Consider the following 20,213-nt stretch of genomic DNA (forward strand, 5'->3'; position numbering starts at 1 on the left):
TGCATTATTTTACACAGGAGAGATTATTGTGTTTTGTTTAACTGCTGTGCACCGAGAAGTTATTTTTTTCTTTTAGTCTGTGTGTGCAAATTTAATGGGACCTTTTGTAAGTGATATGGATTTTATTCTTTATGCTGATTCAACTGTTAGTCCTGCAAAAAAATATATATATTTAAATAGCGCCTCACTCCGAGAACTGAGGAGTGATTTGACAGAATGATGGATGTGGAAAAATCAATCAAAGCAGCTTCTTCTGAATTGTCATTGATTTATTTTTGTGGTTTCATGAAGCCAGTTTAGACCTGACCTGTTTGTTTTTTTTAAAGCTTCAGACAGGCTGTGAAACTGTTTTATTTTTTTAATACCAGAGAAGTCACACCCACACACACTGATTACCAGTCAGGTCAAACCAGGTCAAAAAGCTTTATTTAAGATTTAATAAGAGGAATTGAACTTATTTTTTATTTAGTTTTTACTTTTTTAATTTTGTTTTGGCTGTATAATAAGATTCTAGGCTTGATGGGTCAATATAGTGCATATAAAAATATATTTAATGGAGAAATCTAACTCCTTTTATATTATTCAGAAAGTTGTTCTTATGTTTTGGTGCTACCTTGAGGCTGGCAAAGCATCTCCGCGAAACTTTTTGCATGTTTTTATATTTAACATGAGATCATAGTGAAGCTTCTGTAGGCACGCATGTCTTTGTTTCATTAACTCATAGTGACAAGAAGCTGAAAGCACTCACAGGCCTCGGTGCCGTAGCTACAGTATGTACAGTGTGTGTGTGTGTGTGAGTGTGTGTGTGTTCAGATGCATTATCTCTATGGCTCATCAAAACATGCTGAATCTTCTCAATCACGAGGTCATGCATTATTGTTTCATTAACGAAAACAGAGAAGCTACTGATATCAGCGTGGTGCTCCTCTAAACAAAGATTTACGATGACACCAGATGTGTGACGTTTCCACAGCTTATGTGATCGCTGTAATGAAGCCATGAAGCAGAGAGCATGAAATAAAGCGAGGCCTAAACTATTTAATCAGCCCCTTTAAAACAAGTCAACTAAATCAAGCCAGCAGTGTCATTATCCGTCCTCAGTAAATCAGGCTGTTCTCTGGCAATAAAATCACCATCATTAACGGTCAGATGTCATATTCATCAAATCCACACATCCTTCATGTAGATGAGTCCTAAACATAGCTCGGTGATGAATGGTAATAAAGCCCCCTAACCCACAATTCAGCGCTGCAGCCAGTCAGCCATGAAGCCAGTGAAGATCATATGTGATGGATCTTTTTTCATTTACAAACAGCACGTCGTGTGTGATGTGAACAAATGAGATTAAGCTCTCTGAACAGAATTTCCCCACATTTAACTGACGCGTGACGCCGCAGCAGAAATTCACGTGTATGAACGGAGAAACCAGCCAATATATTATTCAGCAGATTTGATTTTCTAGCATCAGTTGCTATTATTTCGAATATAGTCATAGACATAAGGTCAGTGCTTGTTACATGAGGACTAAATTGCTTGCAATATTGAATATTATTAACAGTCTCAAGTGATTGCTCTGATAATATTCATATTTTTTATACAGGAAGTCTGTTTTTGAAGGAAGAACTACAAATTACAAGCAAAATTATGAATTATAGACACAAAAGTGACACAAGTCAGTCTCATAAAACAGTCATTACACACAAAGAGAGAAAGTACAAATTATTAAAAATATCAGTAAAGTCCCTCAGAAGAATAAGCGTCACCTTGACCCCATTTAATATTTATAAGCTCCATAAAAACATTTAATAAATCTTTATAACTCTCTGTAATGTAGGTGTAAGCAGATATAAATGTTTATTTATTATTTCTCTACAACAATAAGTCCACCTGTGGGCACCTGTAAGTGGAGGCTGATTTATAAACACATAATGGACATTAATTGGCACTAAGAAAGGTGTCATTATGTCTATATACAACTATATTTACATACCGGTTATCACGTGGCTATATACTGCATCTAAATGCTGAATAAGGGGACTTTAGTTTTCACAGTGGCTCCTGCATATGTTATAATCTGCAGTCATTAGTTTTGAATTCAACTTTAAAGATAAAAAACATGCTTAAATATGTTGTCAACTCAGACAGCAACTGAAAAATATGATGTTGTTTTTCTGAAGGAGAAATCTCCAGAGTAAGAATTAAATTCAATTTATTTAAAGTTTATGTTCAAGTTGTTCAACATGAGTTTTGTGGGACGACCTGTGCAGCCGGTATTTATAAAACTGTACTGTATCCATTCATCATTTTGCCATGGAGAGTGAGTGGGTGCACCAACAGTTTGAATCTATATCATACATTTTGTCTTGATCGTAGAAAAAGTCAACTGAATTATGGAGCTCCTGCAGCCATCGAGGTCATGCTGCATCATATGTATAGAGGTAATTGGTACGTCTGTTTATGACATTGACTCGGTAGGCTTCGCATACATCTACCCGACCATGTTAAAGTCTATCAATCATTACCAGAGGATGTCTTTCCCACATGTTTGGATGTGAAATACTGTCAGGGCACGAGACACTGGACAGCTTTGTGAGTGCATGTTGAATCACAGAGTTGGCCCCACCTGTTCTGCTTTGAACTGAAGACACATGGCCTTTCACCTGAGGGGGAACAGATCAGCACAGCGTGGTCCATCGCAGACACGTCGGTGTTAAAAATGGTCACTTTTTGCACAGCTGCACGCCATGTGTTGCCCTGTCTGTGGTCGAATGAAGGAGGTAGACATCACCACCGTTCCTCCTCACAGTTGACTGTGACTTTTAAGAAATAGATTAATATATCAAATACATACATCAAGCTTTCAAACACTTGTTACACATGTTGTGGTCATATAATGAATTTAACACCCTTTTGTCAGCTGTATTAATGATCCATGCGAGGGATTTCCCCATTGTTACATAAACGTTTGCTGCTTTGAATAAATCTTCCTCAATGCTTATGTACTCTGGCAAGGCAAGCGGATCTCTGTTTACAGACGCAAAAAGGAAAAACCAATGACCTTTTTCATGTTCAATCAGCTGAGAAGTGTGTCTTCCATCATCCAGAGAAACATGGTGGTTTATGTTTGCAAGAGAAAGGCTTTGGCTTCTCCAAACAAGCCCCATATTTATCATCACTCCATCATTTCCTCCCTTTGACAAGCAAAGTAAACAGTAGGAACGCAAAGTTAAAGCTGGGCTTCACTGTGCCGCTGACCTTTGGAGCTTCTTCCATCAACACTAGCGAGGCATCATAAAATGAAGGAAGTGAGCTTGAGATTATCCTAATGTGGATAACTTGTCTGTGTGTTCAGCATACTTACAATAAAGTGTGTCTTTTTGAGTTATGAGGCGGCCGATGGAAAACGGAGGAAAGGGGAATTTTCCCTTGAAGAGAGTCTGTCAACACACAAAGCAAAGGAAAGAGCAACAGTGAGTTAAACAGTGGGCCCTTGTCTTTCAGCACTCAACATGCCCTATAATTTACACACCACTGACAGGGGCCATTTTGAAGTCTGTCATAGGCGGCAAACTTTTTGTCTCCAAACGTCTTGCTCATAGTGAGTCGACTTCTGCTCGGGTCCGGGTGATTAATGACTTATGGCCTTATTGTGTGGAGGTGGCTAATTAACTACAGGCTGACTGAAGAGACTATGCGCTATGAAAACCCTCCTCTGATAACCCCAACTTTTACCCCTCCTCGTCTTGGCATGTGGAAGCTCTTACTGACAAATTTGCGAGCAGCAGACTAACGTTGAGTAAGATGAATGGCCTCTGAGAACAGTAAACAGCCTTTAATTTAACAGTGTTTAAATGTATGACATGCTGGCATTGTGCTTCCGCGCTGTTCGTGCTCTCTGGTTGGGAAACGCAGCCAAAGTTCCCCCGCTGTTGGTTTAAAATTAGGCTTGGCATATTCATGTAGGGAGTTTCTGGGTGCTCGGGCTGGCAAACATGTGTTCATTGCCTCTTTGAGTTTTCTGCAGTCCCTTCAGACTGACATTCTGAGACAAAGACAATCAGTTTCTTCAGCAAAGTAGTCTTAAATGCACCGAGCAGGCAGCCAATGAGAAGAACATCTGATACGATCATAAACAAATAAAATTCTTTTTGTAGAGCCAGCAGAGGAAGAAGACAAAGAAAACATTATGCTGCACACTAATAATAAACACAAGCTTTTCTTTAAGGTCAGCATCTCTTTGTAGCACACACACACATACACACAAGACTGGACAGAAATTGTGCAGCCATCCCCTTCACTTTATCTCCCCCTTTCCTATTATTAGGTTTGTTAACATACTGTATTGCCGTGTTTGCAGTCATGTCGACAGGCTAACTTAATCAAGTTACTATCGAACTTGTGTGCTTCGCCCAGCGCGACAGTTTTAGTGCCCGAATTATTGCCTTGACCTATGAGAGGAAATTAGCTGTGGACACAACTTGAACACTTTTCTTCCTGGTGAAAAAATATAAATATAATATATATATATATATATATATTTACCAGAACAGTGTCGATGGAAAATAGCAGGGAACAAAAATGTTCCTTCAATAACAAGTGCAAATGAAAAATGCCACGTGGACCCAAAGTGGTGCAAAATGCATAATGCCAGCTGGCAGACCATTACAGGTGATGGACGTTTCACTTACCTAAGTCAAATATAACAGACTGCTGTTCATTAATATACAGGAGGGCCTGCAGAATCGAGCCTGCCATCTGGTTAAATCGACAGAGTAATCTACAGCTCGTGATTAGAGCTGAGGAGCAGAGTTTCTCTTTAATCTTTTTCAGCTTTCAAAAAAAAAAAGAAAAAAGAAAATTTCCATCTGCACCATGTGGCACATCATTTTTCTTTAAGACAAATGGACTGTTTTTGTATGATCCAAAATTAGATCAGCAGAAAACAATCAATCATGCAAAAGGGCCTGGGAAAAGAATTGAGATTTGGATTCTGTTTTCCCTCCTCTTGTCTTCAGCACCTCACCTCTCACTTTTTACTGCATGACTGGGCTTTGCAGCCATCAGCATTCTTGCTGCGATGCTCTCTACTCAGTGCCATCGCATGTACCGGGCCCTGGACTAATGATGAATATGAAAATGTGCCTTAATATAGTGGTCCCACTTCAGCTTTGTTCCCCCTGTGGCGTTCCACAGCAGATGGTGACCTGTGAGAGTATGTGACACCAGAACCAAAATCCACACTGAGGCAAAGAAGAAGACAAAATACTTCAAGTCATCCTGTCTGCAAATTAGTGAGATGACACAACTGTCAGGTGCCAGCCTCCTGTGACAGTTGCCCCCTCGCCACCACCACCACCACCTCCCTCCATTACGGGAGCAGCGATGCTTTCACTGCACGACAAAAGGGAAATGGGTGCATGTTTTTTTATAGGAGACCTGTCTGTCAGCTGGCTCTCAAGTCATAACAAATCACCAGCACTCAGCTGAGGCTGAACATTCAGGGCGTCAGGAGGAAGACGGATGACCTGCAGGCCTTTGAAGTGCTCTGGCAGTTCAGATGGCTCAGCGGCGCTGACAGAGAAATATACACAACAGAGCAACCAATAATGAGAACATTAAACATTCCAGCCACCTGACAGGCTGACAAAAACAGCCTGGCCCCACATCAATCATCTGCTGAGACATAACCTTGACAATTAGTCCCCTCTGATACTCCCTGTAACCCCTGGGCCTGCACTGCAGTGTGACTCCACTTAAGCAGGAGAAAACCAAAGAGCCTAATGTAATTCCTTAATTCTGATTGATAAAGACATAGAAGCAGACAGAGACTGCAATATATCGGTTCAACAAATGATGGATTCAGAATCAGTTGGCAAGCTCTTTGTACAGTAATGGCTCTCCAAGGATAGATGTGAAAATAGAAAAATGCACATACTGTACTTCAATTATTCTCCTGGCTGCCTCCAAAGACGTTTCGGCTAAGAACACAAAAATGTATCCAGCATATGTTTATGGCTCTGCCTGCTCAAATATGTGTTTTAATGACGCCCCACAGGCATTTGGAAGCTATATAAATACTTGTAGCAAAGCCAACACTTACGTTTCAATATAACTCAAGGCATAGATCAGCATAGAGCATGAATAGTTCCCTAATGTGTGCCTAACGAGGTTACATATCTTACATCTGTATCTGTGTAAACATGTGCTAAATGTCAAGTCTGCTATTAAAAGGCTCTATAAATTCTGCTCACTAAAAGACTTAATATCGTTAAAGTTCGTAAAAAAAATAACTCCAGTCCTTTTTCCTTTTGAGCGTCCTCCTCCTTAACCATCTACAGAGTATTCTTTAGTGCCGTCCGCACGCTACGCTCCGAATCCAAATGCAGTTGACCCTCTAAAAAAAAGAGCAAGGGGCCACGTTGTCATCACTCTATTCACTCTTACTATGTAGTTACCGTATGACAAACGAGCCATGTGAAATGACATTTCCCTTTTGCCTTCACACCTGTAGAGAAAAAGCAAAGCATTCGACAGACGGATGGATGGCAGAGCCTCAAAACTACTGTATCTCCCTCTCATTTGGTGAAATGAAAAGACCCAGGCCAATGGCTGTTTACAAAAACTACCTGAGACGGAGCTGCAGAGTTCCAGGCCCTGAGGATGATAAATGGCTTTGCTAACCCTGTGGGACTGCAGACCCAAATGAGGACGGAGCTAATTGCCGTGCGAAATACTTTGGCATGAATGGAAAGAAAATGCATGAGAGCCGCAGCCAAAAAAGGGCCCGGTTGCCGCTCTGAACTCCTAGTTGGCTTTTGCTTACAAGAGTTCACTCGGTGTCCATAAATCACGGACTGCTTACAGCTGAAACTGCCCTTAGTCATCAACATGCAATAGACTGAGTGACAGATTCCATCCTGACTACATTAGCCCCCGGTTCAAACGAGGCTCCTTTTTTTAAACTCTCCTACCATCTTGAACCTCGCAGGAAATGAAAACCAGATGGCTGAGGATAGCTGTGTATAACATAAAGCTGAGCTCATATGGAAGAAAAAAAAACACAAAAGAGTTTAAAAAATAAATAAAGCACATACATTGTCAAAGGAAATGACAGGGGTCAATTCGAGGTATCCTTGGTTTTTGATATCCTTCAAACATTGCTTCAGATAAGGCTTTATCCCGAGGCTATGATCTGCAATACATTACTCATTTTCAACTGACAGGAGACCTGAGATGTGGTTTCAGTCTCCGTTACTCCCACACATGTGAGCATGACTCCACAATCATTCTTAGCTACATTCATGATTTCTGAACTCCGATCTTGACTTCATTCAAGAGAACATAGCTCCCCCGAGGCTTCAAAACAAATCACACACTTTTACATTTCAATCTAAACATATTTTTTAATAGCATCAGAATCCAGATCTGCGTCTAAATAATTATGCCAGACAGACAATAATGTGATATATGTGTGTCAGATCTGCATCATTAATACAAGCGCATTGGTCAAGAAGAAGTAAATGAATAAGTGCACTATTTCACAATGTTGCACCAGAACCGAGTCTAAACTCTAAGCCAACTTTTAATTGAAGTCATCGTGCATTTGTTGGGGAATATTTTTAGCTGAGGATTTGGGGATCTAGTGAGACTCTACAGCAGCAGGACAGCGTGTCGGCTTCACTGAAAATAAATCTACAATTCCCATGTTATGATGTCCATAACGAAGGAACATATTGTCTGGTTAGGCTCATAAGTGTGTTTTTAAAAAAGTTGCTGGATAACAATAGAGATATATGGCACAAAGGGATTAAAGATATATCAGTCTGCAGCCACACAGGAAATACTTTTGGTCTCTTCTTGGGATTTGTTGACAATAAGAAGCATTTGTATTGTCATAAGACTTTATGTCCTATGAAGTTTAATGTTGTTTTATTGTGAATCAGAGTCACATCGGATCATAATTATATGGGTTGTATTCACCCAGATCATATATATAAACTATCTGGAACTATTTTCTGTCAAAGAATTATTCCCCCTTAAAGCAGTTTACGGTTTCTAGAAAAATGTTGCACTGTTGCCGTTGCATTCACAACTTATATGCGGCTTGCCAGGAAATTTTGTACAGACTTCCATGGCCCCAAAAGGATGAATACTTCATATAGTCCGCCATTAAGTCAAAATCTGTCCAATATTTAGTCCATAACTTTGGTTTATGACCAAATACCTGCCAAACTAATGACATTCGCATCAATCTCAACTGTTCTTTGTGTTTATTACTAATCAGCACATGTTAGCATGCTACTATGCATAACACCAGCATCTTGTAAGCACGTTAGCATGCTGACATTAGCACTTAGCTCAAAGGACAGCCTCACAGCCTCACTAACATGGCTGTAGACTCCTCTATATCAAAATCTAAATCTGGAAAAATATTAGAACTATCTGCGTGGCTAGATACCGACTGTCTTTACGGTTCATCATTATCCAACATCCCAGGATTGTGGGGGCGGTGTTGGCTCCAAACTGTATTCAGTCTAATTAGTTAGCGCCTTGCTGCATTTCAGAAGGTGTCGGCTCTGGGTGTCAATATCAGGGTCGGGAGGGTTACTGATACAGTTACTAATTACCTGTGAAAAATATAATCAGAAACATAATCTCAGTATCACAACATAACTTTCCATCACTTTTACCTCAGTCGCAAATACAGTATGTATAGTAGGTATACTGTACGCAACTTCAGGAAGTGGCCTTCGGACTTACAATAAAGGTGCACAACACAAGACCACATAGTATACTTTGCAAAGCAACAATAAAATCTTCAAAGGAACATTTCGAGATAAGATTCTTACCTGTAAATGTTTCTTTGAATTAAGATGTTGAGTTCTTAGATGATGACAGCTTTTTAACAGCTTGAAGGCATAGCTTGCTGGGATGTTGTTCGACTTTTCTGCTTCAAAACTAAAATTGTGGCAAAATTTCCACCTTCTTTCAGAGGCCATGAGCAAAATAAACTGGTGACTGGATTAGGGTTATCTTAACATTAGATTTCATTTCACTCTAACGTGTCGTTAAGCGCTATATTATGTTTGGACTGCACTTCAAGGCATATGTATGCTGCATGGATCATGGTAGTATGTCGTTCTTTAATGTATTTTGAAATTTCAAATCCCCATTTTTACTAAATGCATCAGTAATCTGATTACATCTTCTTCTTTTTTTCTGTAACTGTAACGGCATGCCTTTATTTACAGAAAGTCATACATGCACTCTGAGTTGACCCAGTATCAGCTCTGCTCGTGTGACACGACAAAACAAAAATGAAGTCAAGTCAAATTAATATAATTTGGGTGAACTGAATTTTAACGTTTAAAACTAATTGTATGGGGTGGCGTTTAGCTCAGTCGGTAGAGCAGCCGCCCCATATGCAAAGGCTCGCTGCGGAGGCCCAGGCTCAAATCCCGACCTGTGTGGCCCTTTCCCGCATGTCAATCCCCATCTCTCTCCCCACATTTCCTGTCACTCTTCAGCTGCTCTATAAAATAAAGCAAAGGCCAAAAAAAAAAAATCTTTAAAAAAAACAAACTAATTATACAATATGTCCAATACAAACTTTTTACTCTATAATAAAACATTTATACTGACTGTTTAAAGATCACAAATTATATTCTCAGAGGGAAAAATACATTCCCCAGTTCAGCACTAATAAGGCAATCAGCGTATCTCAAATAATAGCACATATTTATCAAGTGTTTTGTAATCAGTTTGGTCAACCTCTCCAAGTGCCTCCCGGGAAATCTCCTAATGAGTCAGCTTTCAGATATATTTAATTCCTTTATTTCCAAAAAAGTAGAGTTAACAGCTGGTAAATGTTTGCTCATGAGCCTAACTACCAGCACAATTAGACCTTTTTTAAAAGTCATCTATAATGTAAAGGCCATGAAGCACATTATGCGTAAACATCAAAGTAAAATCACAAAGAGCCTCATGTGGACACGGAGGTCTGCACTACAACAACAAACGGCTGCAGTATACTGGAAAGCACTTTATAGCACAAAATAAGCCTTTGTTTGGAATAATAGTGATTTATATATTTTTATCTCGGGGATCTTTACTTCATAACAGATTCCTTATGTGAGCTGCAATTAATTATATTTTTAGTTTTCTTGCCACCATCAAGCAGACCTATGAAATATTCCCACCTGCCCTTCATGACATAACATTATTTGTGAGTTTATTTTATGAGAAAAGCTGGGGGTGACTCATTTTAATTCAATTGCATGAACCGGAGGCACAATCTGTTTTTCATGTTCTCTGGCTCCAGCTGAAAACACCTGCCCTGTTCTCACAGCTAATATATTAAGTAGTAAGTGCCTGAGCAGATGTTGTAGGGTCAGCAGGGAGTCCAGGGCCTATAGAGCGCTCAATATTTATTAGGCCGGATCACAAGGCAATGACATGAGCCGTCTTCTCTTTTGATAAATCAAGTTTTACAAACAGGTAGGAGGAGTCAGAGCATGTTTTACCTTTCTAGAAACACCTTTTCCACTTTGTCAGCCTCTAAATCATTACAGAGCCCTGATATTAGCGGGTATATCTACCTCCAGCAATGTCAATCAAGGTGAACCATCTTGGAGAATGTTCGAAAAACAGTTCAACTTTCTCACTGTACTGGAATCTTTTATTTGTGTTTGCTTTGCAATCATTCACGGAGATCAAAGCCCATGCTTAAGGCCTGGGTGTCAGCGCAAGACACCGATGACATCTCCCATTCACGCCGCGTCTTCTCCTCACATCTCACATGCACTCAGTCGTCACATCCCACAACAAAGAGAGATGCCCCGAGTTATCATCCATCAAACCGAGCCTTTTATGGCCCATCAAAAGACAATGAACTGCCAGAGTGAAAGGAGTGTTTGCAACATGAAGTGACAGCGAATACTCCAGACACAGATTAAACAGCGCTGGAAATGAGAGAGCTACATAATGTTTGGGTAATTTGTGAGAATTAGACGTTATGATTCATCTTTATGAAGGGAAGGAAACTCACATATAAGCACAGCAAGGGTCCCCGTTCTTGTAGTTCAGGCATCTTGGTTTACTTTTGTTTTGAAGTATAGGCTTCATATGGTTACAGAGTGAAACACTTTGTTTTCAAACATCATCAGATGTCTGCATTGCCTCAGTACTAAGGTATGAGCTACAAGTTGAGATATAAAACAGGCTTATTTCCCCTCAAAGGCATCCTACTTATTCCATCTACTATCAAAGCAAGGGAGCTTTAAGAATAAAGGGGGCTACCGGCAGTACAGTAGATCATTGTGTACAACACAAGACTTGCAACATAAACCATCAGCAGCTATTTCTATGTTATCTCCCACGGATTATTCCTCTCAAGTCAACCATCAAGCTCTGTGGGTATGCAGACGTACACAGTTGCGGTGCGCGCCACCACGTGCAGCATAGATTTCGCTGAAACGTTCGGTAGAGGCCGAGTGAAACGGGACACCCACATGATTATACTGTATCCTGTCTGTTTCTGATTTATTATGACAGCAGTAACTCCCCACAGGACCATGTCGTCAGGTGCTAGGACTTGTGCTGTGTGGGACACTTGATAGGCTTCAGGCTTTTAGTCAAGACCTTGTGAGAAAGTCTCCAGAGACAGTGCTGAGAACACTCAAAATCCTCATTACTAAATATACGACTGCGTATCTACTAATGGCGAGCGGAAACAGACCACTCACGTTTGGCTTGAAAAGTAGCAGCTGGGAAGTTTTTTAAAACTAGAAGTACTTGACGGGGTTTTGGCCCTGGTTCTGTTTGCAGTATATCTTTTTTTTAACTATAGGGAACAGATTTCAGTGAAATTTAGTAAATGTTGGAACAGGTTTTAAGTGATGATCCAGACATTTTCAACATTTTGAGACAGTACATGTTTGAATGTTCTCATTGACTGCAATCATTTCTAACTTTCCAAGTATCTCATAATTATTTATGTATTTCTTTATGCCTATCTTGGTACACATCTTTTTATTATTACAGCTAACTGTAGCTAATCATTGTGCTCTTTTGGCTTCCAGTGCCATCTTTGGTAAAGAGGAGTTCTCAAAGATCACTCATACATTAATCATTCTCGGCAAGACGATGATATTTTTTCCTTATACTTCATACTCAATGTTTTTCTTTCTTCTGCAGGTGTCAGTTTGTTCTTCTTTTCATTTTTTTTAGTGCAAAAGTTACCTAACACCACATATTTCAGAGCCATAAATATGAAACTACCTAAAGGCTGAACTGCCATTTAGTTATACGAAACTTTTATTTATGTCACAGACCATTACTTCCTCAGTTAGGAGTAAAAACCTCTGCTGTGACTCACCTTTGGACCAGTGCTGTGTGCGAATACAGCTAGTGTGAATGATGCAAAACTTTAAGTCTTAATATAATTTGAATGGATTAGTTAAAAAAGATTCACCATCAGTATGGTTGTCATGAATGGAGATATTAGCTACAGAGACCAAAACTGTTTTTGCTCCAGGCTGTAAACATGTTTATTTTGGGCTGTGAAGTTAGACATTTTAATATGGGAGGCTATGGAGATTGACTTGACTTCTGTAGCCAGCCTCAAGTGGCCATTTGAGGAACTGCAGTTTTTGCACTTCACTGCCTCAGAGGTTTCCACTTGATCCGGACTAAAGCTGTGTCCCAAATTAAAACATTATGTACTAATTCTATTATTCTAGTACATATTTGGGACATAGCTCTGGTATGAATAGTCTTTTCTCAATGAGAACCTCTTGGGAGAACAAACACTGCCTCAAGTGTTTGAATTCAACGTTGTTGTGTATTATGATGAAACCCCAACCCAACCCCTGTGAAACAGCTCTATCATCAGCAGTTGTCTTCAGTGATTCACAGCAGTCAGTCTCCAGTCAGGTGTGAGGATATTGCCCTTAAAAATCTGTCAGAAGTGCTTTTCTGTGTAACCTGCTGCAACTGGAGACTAAACAAGAGCTTCTCACTGCACATGACGGTGGTGATGGTGGTGGCAGCGGGGTCGAGTGGGGTCGCGATGACTCTGGGCCTCGGTGTTCTGTTTGTATTTTAGGAGCGTTGTCAGGCTCCAGAGGTGCAGACGCACGGCTGTCTGAGTCACTTCAGGAGTCTGGACAGCAGGTTTACGCTCCACAGCAACTGCATGGGATCCTCCCTTTGTGTTGTACACTGGAACATCTTAATCACTGCTTATCGCTTCTTTTGTCTCCCATCACATGACGCCATGCGCAGCCCTGTGTGCTATTTCAGGGAGACCAGTAAACCTCTCTGCATATGTTGTTTAGAGCTCTCTGCTGTGAAAATTACATTAAAATAGTCCTAATTAGATAGTCTGCAGTAAATTATTCATGATACTATCTTGGTTTGTGATCCCCTTCGGGAATAATTGAAAATATACTTAATTAACACTTTCATTAAAAGATTCCCTGAATAATGTGCAATTGTTGCTTTTCTACTGTCAGCCATTCCATGTAATTGTTGTAATATATGTTTGTCTAGGGGGAAGGGATTAAAAAAATACAGTTTATAGCGATATCACCTGAACACAGCACTTTGAGCATGAAGGGAGGCATTATTCAGAATAAATGGATTATCTGGGAAACCAGCATAAATGACTCAATAAAACTGTTAAGCAGCCAGCCAGCCAGTGGTGGCCAACATGATTAATCGCAGGCGTTCCAAGATTGGATTTATTTTGTCTTTTATTTCTCCTTTAATGACTCGCCGCGAACACCACTCTTAATATATCGCCCATGTTTCTAGATTACCGGTGACTAATGAGGATTCAAAATGGCCGTTATCTACATTAATGTCTTTTTATTTGAAAAGTCAATACTGCCTGTGTGTGTGTATGTGTGTGTGTGTGTGTGTGTGTGAGGAATATTCTAGTGAGAGGGACTTGCAGTGATCCGTTATAAGCTTCCCAATTAAAAAGGTTTTGGAAAGCATTAAGGCACGCTGGCATCTATACGAGTACATGGGTGTATCGTTGTATTTATAATTTTCTACCACTCTTGATATTACTCAAATAACTACAACAGTTTGCTTCTCCATTTATCAACCAGATCCACTTATAAGTATATTTACAATCCCTCCGCATACATTTGAATTATTAAAAGCCTCCGGGAGTGTGTTGTTGTCACCCATTTTCTCCACAGAGGATCAATGTTCTGCATTTGTGAAATAAATGAAGCTATACTTTACATGTTGCCGTTTTCAAAGTGGTTTTAGCCCATGGAGGTACAGTATATTCTTGGTGGAGGGCTCTCCAAAGGCCTTGTGTTGAAGCAGGAGGCATAGCTCAATTTAATGAAAGAGTCCGACTCAGTAATGACCCCAGTGATTCATATATCCGTAAAGGAAATCAATCCCACATCAGCTAAGTGCAGAAACAGGATCTTCTGCAGCCTTAAATCTTTGGCATTGGGTAATATACGATAAACTGCAGGTTACATTAAACTGGAATATGTCATTGATGTGCAGAACAAGACAGATGAAGTTCATTAACACTGCTGAAAACAGGTATGAAGACAAAACATCGACTCCAATAACGGGCTATGGAGAGAATGTAAAACGTAGACCCAAGGCAGTGCTTTGTCAGACTGGACTGTTGTGCCACCAGACTGTTGTTCTTTCCATCTATGATTTAACACAGCCGAGCACAGCTAGATGGCACCCGGGAGAGGACTTGATTTTCATGTTTGCCAATCTTCCTCTATACCTGCCCGTGGTGACCATAAATACACTTTTATGCCTCCCGGAGAAATGCTTAAAGAAGCAGTTTATCCAAGTCCTGTATGGACTCGCATGGCAATATTCTTGATTGATGACACCAGCAAAGTTTAGAAGACGCCCCTGAGACCTTTCCAATCTCATCTGTTTGGGAGTTTTACATTTGAGCATAATTCCTGCTTGGCTGTATTTATGCGGGTTTTGGACTCCTCTGCTTTGAGTCTTTTGTTCCCACAGTTCACTAATGAGGCAGAGCACCACCAGTGGCCCTGGTCATCTCAAAGAGCACTTTATGAGGGATGCTGAGATGGGGTCACCCCAAAATAGGAGTGTGTTTAAAAAGATTTTAAAGGATCTCCGGGAAAACTTTAACATGCTTGGCCAACTGATAATAGGCAAATAAACTGCTCTTGGTTAGTTAACCCTTTTCAGGATCGTGGCATCACGATTGGGAAAAACCCAACGAGGGCTACAAATAACAACCCTTTTTTTTTTGCTGATGAATCTATCTTCTAATTCTTTATTTATTACTATTTTGTATCATTTTTTGTTTTGTTTTAACATGGTAAAAAAAAAATTCTGGCATTTGATAAGATCAACTGTAACATTCCCGCTCCCTTATTCTTGGGTACATTTCCAAAAACACATTTAAATATGTCATATTTCACCAAGATAAGTAAGACAGGGGGCACTTTTCATAGCTACTGAAAAAATAATATTTTGGACATACAAAGAACAACTTATTTTAGAGATAACCCATGAGCTTTGATGTTGAAATCACAACATTTCCATAACACAGCTCTCAAAATGCATAATTTGCTTCATCAGTGGTAATGAAACTAAAGGTGCTCCGTGAATAGAGCCTAGAGCATAGAGCTACAAGTCATCACAAACTATCTAATTTATGTGATTGCTCTTTAAAGAAAGCATATTTAAATCAAACAACAAGGATTTCTGTCAGTGTTGTCACCATCCTGACACCTGTTTAACCCCTCTTCTTATAAGCACTACGACTGACAAACAGGGAGGTCTGTGTACAAAATGGAATGACCCGCTGCTAAAAAATAACTCAGCTGTGCTATACATAGAGACGTGTCCCTTTAGCTTTTTCAGGGATTGATTTATGGTGCAGCAGCAGCAGCAGCAGCAGCGGCAGGACAGAGTGACACTGTCCCACCCGGCAGCTCTAAACTATCATAAATACCTCCCACGACAGGACATAGTGGGTCATTGTTGGATTTGTTGATTTGTTTTTCATATAACAAACTTTTGTTTTGTCTCCATAGCAGCAGATCTTAGTTTATTGCATCTGTTTTATTACTTTGTATGTCATTTGCATACTTTTTACATGTTGTGACATGCCATCAGAAAAACACTATTTATACAGACGCACTAATTCCAACCATATCACTGACCTAGACACTTCAACGTGACACAGTTACTTATGACACGCTCGTCAACAACTTAGGCCTTGATGTCACCACTTTATTCTTATGTGAAAGATATGTTGATTAGGCACAGATGCAAACAGGGCTATTTTAATACACTGGATTAAATTCATTAATTGCTGTCATCACGTCAATCCAAGGCCAAGGAGATGACACCCAGACAGAATTAACCGCTTTCAACAAATACTGCATAAAGAATGTCATTTCTAAAACAAGCCAACAGCTGTTGGAGGGTGACATTGGAGAAGAATAAATTGTACTGTAGGTTAATGACAGACAGAACAAATAGAGACAAATGCGGCCATGCCTGACAGAAAGTATTGGTGTAAGTCAATATTTTCCTGCATGCTGATGTTTTCATAACTGAGACATAATTAACATAATTAACTGTCCAAGTTAAGAAGACATTGAGCTCATAATAGAGGCGGGGGGAGGTGGCTGGAGACATGATTTCATTAACCTGGGACGTGTTAATACATACAGTGGGATGCCAACTATTTAAGATCAGATATTAAAAGGCCATATAAGTCAAGGGAACCCCAGATAGTCAGGTTTTGTCCTTTCACATAAAAGATTCCTGCATTTGTGTTTTTCTTAGTAACAATGATGGAATGTACATTACATTATATTTAGTCATTTAGCAGATGCTTTTATCCAAAGCAACTCACAAAAAAAGGGAAAGAATCACGATACAGTGCCACAAGGACATGTCCAGTTGTTTATGGTGCTAGTACTCTCTGAAGAGCTGGATCTTCGAGAGGTTTTTGAAGATAGAGAGGGACGCTCTACCTGGAACTGGGAACAGGAACTGATAGCACATTCTACCAATGGGGAACAACAGACAAGAAAAGTTTGGACTGACCTGAGTGTACAGGTGGCTGAGCCAGGCCTTGGGAAATACCTGTATATGGGTATTCAAGTAGGTGAGTGCAGAAACAGAGACTACTTTGTAGGCAAGCATTGGAGATTTGAATTTTATGCGGGCTGTTAAAGGTAGCCAGTGGAGCTCAATGAGCAGCAGGGTTGATTGACTGAAAAGCAGGCGTGCCGCCACGTTCTGGATCATCTAAAAGGTTTTTACTGTGCAGGCTGCTAGGCCCTTCAGGTGGGCGTTATTGTAACTACTGTAAGTACATTTATTGAAGTACTGTAGTTAACCACCCAGTAGTGAACAGTAGTAAACAATTTTGGCTCCACCTAAACAAACCAACTAAAATTCTGATTTTGCATTTATTCAAAATATTATACCTGAATACTTCCTTCACCACTGGTTTGAAGTGACGCTTACATACATTTATTAACCAATCAGGAATCAGCAATTCAGGTTCAGGATTCAGGTTGTTTGCATATTTAGTCATCTGATCAAACCACACGTACACAGTCTGGGTAAAGCAAGTTAGTATGTGTTAGTATTTGAGTGTTAAAATCTTGATAACTAAATAAAAACTGTCTTTGACAAAAAAATGGCTTTTTCAAGACCTCGATTTTGATTATTACTTATTTAGTGGAGAATATTTAACGTTATAAAGAAAAACATATAATTTGAAACAAAGCTTTGAGGGCTTTAAAGCTGCATATTTTCATAGTGTGGAGACACTAACTACAGCTGCAGATTCAAAATACATATTTGTGTGTGTGTATAAATTGGTTTGAGACTGATCCTTACCATATTTATTGCAATAATAAGCAAACAATGTGCCAGTTAAGATAAGCCGATTGCATAAAACACGCCTGTGGTGGGAGGCATGCGTATCTGAGTCAGTAACATATGAACAATGCATGCTTCAATTTAGAGTACACAAAAACCATTTAGCAAGTCAGAACAGATAGCCCCGAGTGAGAAATACATTGCTGAAACGTCTAGCTTTTGCCACCCAAGTACAAATGCAAAAGAGAGCAAGCTTACACATACAATTTAAAGATCATTGTCTTCCAGTTTTATATAATGAATAGTTTAAATTCACACATTTGGAACATGACGACTGTAGAGTTGCACAATACCCACGGTACCCCGGGGTGCCAAATCATAACGGTTCCTACTATACTAGAAATTCTACAAGACGGTACTACCGTGGAATACTATACTACCGATGCCAGTTTCCACATCGTCGTCATCAGTGGCTCCACTAATTTTGCTCAAAAAAAAAAACAAACTTGTTGTTTCAAACTTGTTTCAGTCTAATTCTTACTTCACCAGTATTATGTTCATCATGCACCAAACAACATTATAAGTAATTAATAAGTATTTATAACTTGTACAAATACATTGCAGTTGATATAAATAATAATAATAAAAAAAGGCTGCAGTATCGTGATAATACCCGGAACTGCGATACTTTGTCTGGTATAGTATCGTGGTTACTCATTTTGGTATCATGACAACTCTAGACGACTGGCATCAATGAAGGTGTACTTGACAGGGCTATGGTGGCACATCATACAAAGAAAGGGAACCGCTGCTGTACACTGAGAATTTTTAGAATGGCAATGGAAATACTTAGATGGCTTGGGACTAAAGCTAATTTTGAATATCTGCTCCTCCGCCCCGATATTTCCATGTTTAACAAGAGTATTGATACATGACCAGAGAACTGCCCTAATGCCTGTTGGGTCATCTAAAGTAGAAAACTGGCTGTGGTGCTCTGAGTTAAATTGACAAGAGTGAATCAGACGGAATAACCGGCCCACATGGTTACCAGATAGACGCACTGTAACTCAGCTTTTAGAGTCACATTACAGCGCCCTATGCTTTCCGAGTCAATAACAAGATGATTGGTTGGCAGTGGCACGTCTAGTTAGCGAGACATTCTTGCGCTTGACATTTATCATAGCTGCAGGGTCGTGAACTTGAAACTAAACAGCAATTGAATCATTAAATGTGAACGGCTTCAACTTCGCTGTCTCGGAGGCACTGACATAAGTGTTTTCATGCTGAAACGAGTGACTAACTTCCACTAAGCTAAACACGTCTTTGTTCAAACTGGGACATTAAACGCTAAGAGGGACATATACTCCGGGGTTGGTGAAACAATGGCTGCTTTAGTAAGCAGATTATCTGCTGCATTTGATATTATACCAATTACTATTATAGATGGATGCCTTCCTGTAAAGTCATGTGTTTTGTCTGGAGAGGCCAAGAAGGAACAATCCTTTCTATTTATACTGGATAGATCCAGCATACCCTGTAATGTAGAAGAGCATTATAATTGTACAATGCCAGAAAACACTTGGCATAAAGATCCAATTGTCTTTAACTATGTAAAACAATCGCTGCAATGGTCTTACGACTATTAATTTATCTCTTCTTGGCAAATATTCTGACCCCAATAATACAGATTTCTATGAGCAACATCTCTGTTATGTTTTGTGACATATATATATATATATATATATATATATAAAAAATATTTCCACTGTGAATGGAAATTATAGAAGAAGGCGACTCTTTTATCCAATATATTAGCTCCGAGTGTTGAATCTGTTGTTCAATAAAACAATCCAAATAGCTCAATTTCCACTCTTAAGCTTAAAGCAAATAGGATGCTCAATAAAAACATTGCACTGGCCCTCTCTGTTAAAAAAAAAATCAATAGCTAGAGGACAAAGAACCTATAGCCATCACTTAATTCTCTTATCAGTGTGATTTAGGGGACAAGGATGATGTTAAATAACTGTAAATCCTTATCTTTGACTTCGTGGGTGGTTTATGGCAGTTTCAACAGCAGTTCAGAGACAGAATGTCCATACCTTCTGCCGGAAACACGATTTATAGCTTTATTACTCTTTGTCTAAAAGAGCAGAGAAACATATAATTGAAAGGAAGAGATAGCAGCGAGGGGGCATGCAGGAACTGAGAATCATCATTGCTAGAGACATATCACAGCGACAGTTTTATGGCTAAGGAGCCGGCCCTCGGTTTTTTGGGGGTCGTTTTTATGAAACAAGCGAGATCCAATTTTCTGATTCATCTGCAAACAGTCC

The 20,213-nt window shown here is 39.6% G+C and overlaps 1 long non-coding RNA gene across 5 annotated transcripts in view; it reads right to left on the reverse strand.

Moving 5' to 3' along the window:
• The window catches only part of LOC113747859 (uncharacterized), a 103,847-nt gene that overhangs the window by 69,281 nt on the left and 14,353 nt on the right, over nt 1-20,213 (reverse strand). For all 5 annotated transcript variants that reach the window (XR_003463955.1, XR_003463958.1, XR_003463957.1 and 2 more), the window contains exon 3: nt 3,362-3,437. This is a non-coding gene — a long non-coding RNA (uncharacterized LOC113747859). The remainder of the gene's footprint in view (nt 1-3,361; nt 3,438-20,213) is intronic.

Source organism: Larimichthys crocea, chromosome XVI, assembly GCF_000972845.2.
Source record: "Larimichthys crocea isolate SSNF chromosome XVI, L_crocea_2.0, whole genome shotgun sequence".
In the NCBI taxonomy this organism is placed as follows: Eukaryota; Metazoa; Chordata; class Actinopteri; family Sciaenidae; genus Larimichthys; species Larimichthys crocea.